Source organism: Chrysochloris asiatica, unplaced genomic scaffold, assembly GCF_000296735.1.
Source record: "Chrysochloris asiatica unplaced genomic scaffold, ChrAsi1.0 scaffold00260, whole genome shotgun sequence".
NCBI lineage: Eukaryota > Metazoa > Chordata > Mammalia > Afrosoricida > Chrysochloridae > Chrysochloris > Chrysochloris asiatica.
In genome coordinates this window covers 3,565,138-3,574,067 of record NW_006408778.1, presented here as the reverse complement: position 1 = coordinate 3,574,067, position 8,930 = coordinate 3,565,138, and the positions used below count along the sequence as shown (strand labels likewise).

General features: G+C 41.0%; 1 protein-coding gene and 1 pseudogene across 1 annotated transcript in view; one reads left to right on the top strand and one right to left on the bottom strand.

Annotated features, from left to right (window-relative positions):
- The window catches only part of LOC102828502 (integral membrane protein DGCR2/IDD-like), a 149,951-nt gene that overhangs the window by 103,256 nt on the left and 37,765 nt on the right, over window positions 1-8,930 (bottom strand). The window lies entirely within an intron of this gene.
- On the top strand, window positions 6,522-6,988 carry LOC102838164 (annotated as a pseudogene).

Genomic DNA, 8,930 nt, shown 5'->3' with positions numbered 1-8,930 from the left:
TGTTGGGGAGAGCAATACAAGACGGGGGAGGAGGCAGAAGAACAAGAGAGATAGGGGAACACTGAGACAGGTTTGCATGACCTAGTGGGACAGAGATAAACAGCGATGCATACTCAACCTTGGAACAACAGGGCTCTGGGATACAGAGCCTATTCCAAGGTATAGTTTGAAGTGGGTAAATAATACTAAAATCCTTGACTGTCTTATGAATATTAGTTTCCCTTGCCTGCTATTGTAAAATAGACACTTGAGTGGGATAGAAAGGAATGTTGGGAAACATGATTAGAGGAAACTTGTAAGCCCATCTTCAGCCTATAACTGATTGGAATACCTAAAAAGGGTTCTACAACTTTCCCAGTGAAATAGGCCTCTTGCAAAGCCTTTGCAGAGTATAGGACTTTAGGTGGAATCCTGAGTCCCATCCAGAACATTATGAGGTGGGATATTCCCACTAGAAAGAACAAGCTGACTGGAACAACTACAGTGACAGAAAATACATCTTCAAAGAAAAATCTTCAGGAAAAACCCCAAACAAAAATGTCAGCATGATTGGCTACTACAAGAATAAGCAAGGTGTTCACCAAGAAGATATCAAGGCTAGCAATCAAGTGCCTTTAGGACAAACTCCTCTCTAAGACTGAAACTCAAAGGAAATACACAAACAAGCATGTAAGCTTGCTGGTGACCAAACTGGTCTACTGAAGAGGCGGAAAGGCATCAATGAAGAAATGGACTGAGTTCAATCCCAGTCCAATGAATTACGTTGACCTGGAGATGAGAGAGAGAAGAGGAAGGGCTAGTTGGTCCAAAGTGTGGTGAGACCTGTGGACACTTGAGCCCATGGATAAGGACTTGCCACAGAGGGCTAGAGCTGAGAGTGAAGCATCCAGCTGATATGAGTGAGGGGAGATGCACAAGAACACCCAAACTTGCATACAGTACCCTTTTGACCTACCTCAATGGCTCGATAATAAGAACTCGACTAGAGAAAGACTGGAAAAAAAAATTTTTTTTTTCTTTTTTGGATAAAGGAAACAGGGTAAATTGCTTCAATTTGATGAACCTGGCCTATGCTCAGAGAGGTAGTTACTCTAAATACCAATAGAGAGGGAAAGAGTCTTCACATCAAGTATCAATGCTATACCCTCTGTGCACAGTGTAGATAGGGACGGGCAACTTAGACATTGGGTACCTAAAATGAAGGGTCAATAAAGGTACGAAATGACTGGCTTACAAGGTTTCAAGAAGGAGTTTAGTTTAAGAGTTTGGGGGGAAGAAAGAGTCGCCACTGAATAGCTGTCATCTTGCCTAGATGGGTCTGGTGAGAAGAGATGGGGATAAGATTCATAAGGTTCAATAGTGAATAATTGTTATCATGACTAATCGCGACTGTCACAACTGTAAAGGTAAAAATTTTGTAACAAAAACAGGAGATGGTTAATCTTACAGTCCAGAAACAGAGGACCCTAGGACCATCGAGAAAGAAGTGCACAAGCAGAATGTGGGACCTTATCCAGAGAAGCAGCAGTGCCAGAGATGGAGGCAGAGTTGGGGGCATGTAGAGGGGGAGTGGCTGAGGACTCTAGATTCATGGACTAAGAACAGAAGGACTACGAGCTGGTGGCCAGAAGGCAGACTTACAGAATGTGCCCTTTGGAAATGTAAATTATTATATATACCTGAGTGTTTTTTTGTTTGGTTTGTTTGTTTTTAAAAATCTAAAGTGGATAGAGAGCAATACTGTTAACTGATGGTACGTGGAGGAGATTATAATCATTGTACTGAAACAAGGTATATGATTTGTTGAATGTAAAACTGATGATATGCCCTGTAAACTTTCACTCAATCCACAATAAAAACCTTAAATAAAAATTAAAATAAAAAACGAATTAAGCAATCATTAAAGGGAAAGACAAAAATAAAAAATGTCTTCCACTTACAAATAATATAATCCAACGTAGAAAGACTTTAAATAATTTTGTTGTTGGTATTTGTATAAACTAGGAAACGACATGAAGCAGTTTACAAGTATACTGGTCACCTATTATTCTGATTAAAATGACAATACACATTAAAAAAAAAAACAACTCAACTTCCCTCATAATTAGAAAAATCCAATTTGGCAAAATTCAAGTTTACTAACTTGCTGTGTTGGGAACGCAGTGGCTCCATGCAGTAAGTACTGGACTGCTAACTACAAGGTCCGCAGTTTGAGCCTAACAGCTGTTCTGTGGGAGAAATATGAGGCTTTCTGCTCCTGTAAAAGTTTAAAGTCTCGGACACCCTATACAGGGTCACTATGGGTGATCTAACAACAGTACCTAACCAACTCAACAGCACCTAACAACAGCAACAACAAACTGTTGAGTTGGGGGAAGGTGGGTGGGAGTATACAGAGGTGCTATCCCTATGGATGGCAATTTAGAAATGTCTTAAAATTATATATGTGTATAATGTCAAACAAAGTGATTGCATTTCTGGGATTTTTTCCAAGAGATACAGTCACTCATTCAAAATGGAAGCATAGTAAAGCAACCTTTGTGACAACAAAATTTAAAATTATATTTTCCTGTTACTATCATTAAAAAAAGACAAGCTTCAAAATAAGGGAAAAAAAAATGTTTCCATCAAGTTGGTTCTGACTGTGTGTGTAAGAGTAGAATTGTCCTCTGTAAGGTTTTCAATGGCTGCTTTTTTGCAAGCAAATCACCAGGTCTTTGATCTGAGGCACCTCTGAGTAGACCCAAACCATCAGAGTTTTGGTTTGCAGCAAATTACATTAGCCATTTGCATCATCAGTCACAGAAAAAATTTTAAGACCATAAAGCAGTATATGTGCACTGTAGGAGTCCTGGTATGGCACTGTAGGATAAGCACTTGGACCACAAGGTCAGTTTGAACAGTAAGGTTGGGGGCTCAAACTCACCAGCTACTCCTCAGAAACTCTATACAGGGTTGCTATGAGTTGAAATCGACTTAACAGCACTTAACAACAGCAGCAACAATAACGCAACAGAGAGGTTAGACTTAAAAGTCTGACATTACCAAAAGTTGCTGACATTGTGAAGCAAGTGAAAGTCTTGTATGCTACTGACAAGAATGGAAAATAATGCAACCACCTAAAACAAGGAAGAAAAAAAAACTGGTAATTTCTTATAAATGTATTCCTTGTTTCCGGTTTTCGCAGGTTTCTGTACAACAGGGCTTCAAAAAGTTTGGGAAAAGGTAAAATTGAAAAATAATAAGATTTTTCCATGCATTTTTTTAAGCCCCTCATATAGACAGTAACAGCATCTCATTAGAATCATACAATACTGTTTACTGTGTGTGTTACCATTGTTTTAGAGTTACTTGCCTTTTTTCTTTTTTTAGCAAATACCAGTTTTATACTTAGCTATATTCAATTTTGATTTAAAATACCTTTTTCTGATTTGCTTTTATTAATGTTTCTTACAGGTTAATGTGATTCAAAATTCACAAAGTCAGGCAAAAGCAGATGACAGGCATCAAGGTCAGATGGTGACTTTCTCAAAACAAAAAGTGCCTTTGATGACAACAGAATCTGGTGAGTCACTAAAATGCTTAACTCCAGTCACCCAGGTCTAAAGAGGTGTGATCATGCCAGTGTCACCAGACATGAAGGAGCCTGAAACCAGAAGACTGAAGAGATAAAAGGCAAGAGGACACCAATGGTGAATGTCCACTTACCTCCTTCCAGTCATAGTGCTCTAAAATAGCAGTCTCAATTTTTCAGCTTCTGCTTCTTTGACTCAAAAGCTAATTTACTCCATGAGACATGTGAATCCTCTGGGCTTCAACATCCTAGTTTCTAAACCACACCCATTTTCTTAGTCATTGCCCCCACTCCAAACGGTATTGTGGGAAGGACTTCAGAAAAAGAACATGCACAACATGCCCAGACTCCTGGCCAAACTCAGCTCCTCCTTCAGGCAGCTGCCCTAATGTTCCAACACACCCCAGAGAAGTCCTGACCACTAGCACACACCTCAGGAAGGATTGTTGTTGTTGTGTGCCATAGAGTGGGTTCCAAGTCATAGAAACCCTGTACAGAGTTTCCAAGGAATAGCTGGTAGGTTTAGAACTGCCAACTTTGTGATCAGAAGTTCAGTGCTTATCCTACAGCACCACACCAAGACTCCAAAATAAGCAAAGGGAGGGCTTGTCAAGAAGGACTGTTGTTGTTGCTATGTGCCGTGGAGTTGGTACCGACTCATAGCGACCCTGTATAGGGTTTCTGAGGCTGTACATCTTTACGGGAGCAGAATGCCTCATCTTTCTCCCGTGAAACAGCTGGTAGTTTCAAACTGCTGACCTTGCGGTTCGCAGCAAGAAGGATAGGAGATAGAAATGGTGGAAGCTGGCAACATTGAGAGCTTAGTATACAAACCTAGAAATTCACAGACTGTCAGGACTTTGTAGCCCAAATGACACTTGGATATCTAAACCCAAATCAACCCCAACAGGACAGAGCAGAATCGCTCGCCAGGGTTTCCAAGACTATAAATCTTTGCAAAAACAGACATCCCCATCTTCAGCTATCAGTCTTCCATTTTCACTTCAGGAAGAAACTAAAACCAAAGACATGATTTGTCAAAACCACCATCAATAACAAAGCTAGGGTGACCAGATCTTGTGACTCTTAGAAATGAAAATAAGAGACTTCCAGTAATATGGAGGACTAGGCAGACTTATTATACATACCGTCTACAACAAAGGAGTCCTACTGTGGCACTGTAGAATAAGCACTAGGCCTCAAAGTCAGCGGTTCAAGCTCACCAGTTGCTCCTCGGAAACACTACACAGAGTTACTATGAGTTAGAACCAACTGGACAGCATTTAACAACAGCTACAACAAAGAAACGACAGATCAAATAAAACAGACACAGATGAAAATCCTGGAATGCTGATCTTCCAAAGAAAGGTTAGTTAGATAAGTGGATTGAGTGCTTGCTGTAAGGAGAGGCTGAAAATGGATGGAGAGAGAGGGAGACTGGTGAATGGCACAGCACTACAGTCTTGAATCTTTGTGAGTGGCTTTGGCAACAGAAGGTGGCCTTGGAAGAGCAGAGTCACACAGGTTGACAGGAAAGGTGAGATTCCTTCTTTTTCCCTATGTTCCCTTGTGACCACAGGAGTGGCCAGCTTCCATCCTCATCCACCCCTAGCATACACCCTGCTCTCTGAGAGGTCAGTCATGTGGTTGGGAGCCACACCAGCGTGAGGTGGGGTGGTCAGCTGTACCACTTGGGTGTACTGTTCTGGTGCCTAGGTTCAGGTGAGCTCAGTGTAGGACATACAGAACCCTCAGGAGCACTAGCATTTAACCAGTCACCCTACCCCGAAATGCCCTGTGGTCCTAACAGACGCTGTAGATACAGAATTGTCAATCACCTAGGAAGTCAAGTAGATTTCAAGATAAAACACACAGTTTTAAAAGGTGAGAGGGAAGACGTTAATAAATTACAGGGTAATCTCAAAGAAAATGAATGCAACTTCACACCAAAATAAAAGAGGAAAATCAGAAAGATTTAGCAGACATTAACACAACAGAAATGAACAAAACGAAAAGAAAATCAACAAAATGAGCTCAGTGCAAAAAATTCTGTGGGACAAAGAAACCAGCAGTATCACAAAATAACACATCAATCAGTTCATTCCTATCAGTAATTAGTAAATGGATTAAATTCACTGAAGACAGAGAGTAGTAGAATGGATAAGAAAATAGGATACTTCAATATGCTGTTTATAAGAGACCCACCATATACACAAAGACAGAAATACACTAAATATCAAAGGATAGATATTATCTCTGATTAAAAAAAAAAGACTTTAAGGCAAAACCCAACATAACAAACAAAGGAAATAATAATTAACAGATCAACTGAACAAGAGGACATAACCATAATAAATATCTATGCCCCAAATCAAAGAGGCTAGAAAATACAAAAAAAAAAAATCAAAATCTAAATGAACTAAAGAAAGAAAGAAACAGACAACTCTACAAAAATAAGATCAGTTTTGGTAAAGGATAGAACAACTAGATAGAAACTCAACAAAGACAGAGAAGAAATAAACAACCAACTGGACTTCATAGACTTTCACAGAGCATTCACTCAACAATAGCATTCTTTTCCAGCACACACGGAACTTCTCTGGAATAGACCATTTGTTAGGCCATAAAGCAAACCTTAATAAAATTTAAAACATCGAAATACTACAAAGCATCTTCTCAGATCACAACGCATTAAAATTATAAATCAACAGGAAGATTAAAAATATATATAACAAATACATGGAAATTGAGCAACACCCTGCTTAAAAGCTACTGGGTAATAAAGCTAATAAAAAATGAAATAAAAAATTCCTTGAGTCCAATGAGAACAAAAATGCAACTTTGGGACACAGCAAAAGCAGTGCGCAGAGGTCAATTTATAACAATAAATACACACATACAAAAAGAAGACAAAGGCAGCTCTCTTTTTTTCCAGGCAGGTGGGAAGATGGTGGACATTCAGATGTAGTGAGCCTACCAAAAGCAGCCTATTATCTTCCAAAACAAAAAGAGGGTCCTGCTGGAAGAAACTGGCAAGGAGAAACTCCTGCGTTATTACATCGGTCTGGGCTTCAAGACGCCTAAGGAGGCCATTGAGGACACCTACATTGACAAAAAATGCCCCTCCACTGGTAATGTCTCTATCCGAGGGCGTATCCTGTCTGGTGTGGTGACCAAGATGAAGATGCAGAGGACCACTGTTATCCGCCGAGACTACCTCCACTATATCCGCAAATACAATCGCTTCGAGAAGCGCCACAAGAACATGTCTGTACACCTGTCCCTTGCTTTAGGGATGTCCAGATCAGAGACATCGTCACAGTGGGCGAGTGCCGGCCCCTGAGCAAGACTGTATGCTTCAATGTGCTCAAGGTCACCAAGGCCGCCGGCACCAAGCAGTTCCAGAAGTTTTGAGGCTGCCCGTCCCCCAAGTGAATAAAACTTATTCCACCCCCCAAAAAAAACATAAATAAAAAGAAGACAAAACCAGAATCAACACCTTAACCAAACATGGCCAACAATTAGAAAAAGAGCAGCAAAGTAAGCCTACTGCCACCAGAAGAAAACAAATAGCAAAGGTTAGAACAGAAATAAATGAAATAGAAAAATGGGGGGGAAAAACCAAACAAACATTAAAACGAGAAGTAGGTTTCTGTAAGGATGAATAAAATCAACAAAGTACTGGCGAATCTTAACAATAAAGTGCAAGGAGAAGATGTAAATTAACATGAATAAAAATGATAAGGGTGACATCATGACAGAAATAAGGGAAATAAAAAGGATAACAGAATACTATGAAGAACTGGACTACAAAAAATTTGAAAACTTAGAAGAAATGGACAGATTTCTAGAAACACATGACCCACTTCAACCAACACACAGAAATATAAAAATTGAGCAGGTCTATAGCAAGAGAAAGGAGCTCTGGTAGCGTAATGGTTATGAGTTGGGCTACTAACCTCAAGGTCAGCAGTTCGATACTACCAGCACTTCCGCAGAAGTTAGATGAGGCTTTCTGCTCCCGTAAAAATTTACCTCGGAAACCCTATACAGGGTTGCTATGGGTCGGAACCGACTTCACAGCACTTAACAACAATAGCATAACAAGAGGAGAAATTGATGGAGTCATTTAAAAACTTCCAACTAGAGGAGGCGGGGCTTGATTGATTAGGGAGAAGTGCAGTACAGACCTCCAACAGTATTTACACAGAACACCAGATGAAGCAGATTCAGGGGACCATCCCAGAACTCTGAACTACATATAAAGAAATATTTAGAAGAATCAACTGCTTACTGCTAGTGAAATGTGTAGCAGAAGCAAGGAAAGTAGTGTTTCCTGATCGGCGGCTGCCAGCACGTGCTGGAGCGGTCATCTTGGGCCAGGATCAGAGAAGCTCTCCCACCACAGAGGTCTGAGCGATCACTGGAGATAAAGGTGTGAATATTTTTTCCTGTTCATTGGTCTCTCACTGTCTGAGCAACTCCACTCTGGTGAAGAGAGGGGGTTCCTGAGCGAGTGGATGCCACACCCCCAGAGGGTTCTATTACACATCTGCACGGATCTGCTCAGCAAAACTCACAGCCCACAGAATCTAAGAAAGGGGACAGGTCAACAGGAACTGCTTTAAACGAAATGGTAAACTTCAGCCAGCTGAGCGAGGGGAATTAAAGTCATACACATCTTGCTACATTTACTTTTTTTCCCCAATTATAGAAAACAGTATCCAATCTGGGGTTTTGCTTCTGTGGTTTCATTTTTTGTTTACCTTGGGGTGGCTCTTTTTCCCCCTACGTTATTCAAGAAAAGACAGCAATTATGGTCATATAGCCAAGCTACAATCACACCCTTTAAAATACTACCATCCAGAGGAGAACAAACAAGATGGCGGATCGGGTGGACATATAGCAGAGAGCTCCACCAACAACAACACAGAATACCTGACCAAGCAGGTTCAGGGGATGGTCCCACAACTCTGAACCACATATAAAGGAATACTTAGAAGGTTGGAAGGCTCACAGCAGGGGGAATTTGTGGCAGAAGCAAGAAATCTATTGCTCTCTAGTCCGGGACACTCAGCTGCTCCAGGAGCCACCATCTTGGGTGAGACCATGTGGGGAAAGAAACGGAGCGGCCACAGACATCTGGCAGAACCGCTGAGATGAAGGTGTGGACATTCTTTTCTTTTAGTATCTGTTCATTGGTCCCTTGCTGTCTGCGCACCTCCATGGTGACTATAGGGGTGCCTGAAGTAGTGGGCACCCCAGCCCTATCCTCGGAGGGTTCCACTACGCATGCGCACAGATCTCCTAAAAAATTAAAGAGACAGTTTCCAATTAAAACCAAACAGCCACAGCC